Below are 1,244 nucleotides of genomic sequence, written 5' to 3' on the forward strand. Positions count from 1 at the left end.
CCCAGCATCACCCCAAAAATTGCCCCAACGCTTCCTCCCCGTGCGGAGAGCAGACGCAGCAGAGGAACCCCAAAAATGCTGAGAAAAGGGGTAACTCCACCCCAGCAGTGTGTGTGCGGGGGTGTTTTCCTCTATTTAATGCCCCAACGTGCCCTTCCAGCCCCGATTCCAGCTGGGGTGGGAAGTAACGCAGTGGAGGGGGTGGTCGGATCCTCCCCCCGGGAGGAATTTGGGGAGACAAAGGGGAACAGGGTGAGAGGTTGGAGTAGAGGGTCCCCCATTTTCCCAGGGAACTGGGAGAACAGGAGGGGAAATGAGAATTTTTATCTTACTTTCATTAAATCCTTGAATTTCGTCGGTGTAATACCATCATTTTGCAATGGGGATAATTTCAGGACAAGGGGGACTGCAATGGCATCCTGTCCCTTTTATCCCTTAATCCGTAAGATCACTCTTGTGTGTGGATGCACAATAGGTTTGGGGGCTCCCTGAACCCCCCCCAGGTCTGAAAATGGAGGTGCAGGGGTGCCCCCAAACCCTGGGGACATCTTTCCCCACCCTGGGGACAATCCCTATGGGGAACCACAGGAAGCCATCGGAAATAGGGGAGCCCCGGGGAGCCAGAGTTCTGGGGAGGAGGGGAGCTACAGGGACCCATCGCAAGGAGCTGGGGGTGCGATAGGGGACGAGGGGAGCCAGGGGAAAGCATGGGGGGCTGTGGGGGACAAGGGGATCTGTGGGTCCAGGCAGCTGGGGAAGGGGTTCCTCCGTCGTTTGCTGCAGAGCCCAGCTCCTCCTCACCCCTCTAGGGCTGGGGTACCCCAGGTGCAGGAAGGGGTGCGACACCCCCATTCTTGGCCATTTTTGTGGCAGTTATGGGGTGACCCCCTGCGGGCCGTATCCTGCCCCTGGCCCTCTGTGATTCCCAGGGCTGAGCATGCCCATCTCCACCCCAACTTCCAGCCCCACAGTGGGGTAACAGGTGGCTCCTAGAGGGCAGGTGCACCCACAAGTTTTAGGGTTCAGGGAGAGCAGGGATCAGCCCTAACCAAAGCAACCACTGCCTTCCTGGGCATGGGGCAGCCCGAAAATGTCCTAAAGGGGATGGGGCAAGATGAGGTGCAGAAGAGAACCCACGACTGGGGCTGGGGAAACAGAAGCAGAGGCTCAGAGGCAGCTCTCGCCCCCAGAAGGGAGACCCTTTGTTCCAAAAAAAAAAAAAAAAAAAAAAAAAAAAAAGAGAA

Source organism: Pterocles gutturalis, unplaced genomic scaffold, assembly GCF_000699245.1.
Source record: "Pterocles gutturalis isolate BGI_N339 unplaced genomic scaffold, ASM69924v1 scaffold4730, whole genome shotgun sequence".
Taxonomy (NCBI): Eukaryota; Metazoa; Chordata; class Aves; order Pterocliformes; family Pteroclidae; genus Pterocles; species Pterocles gutturalis.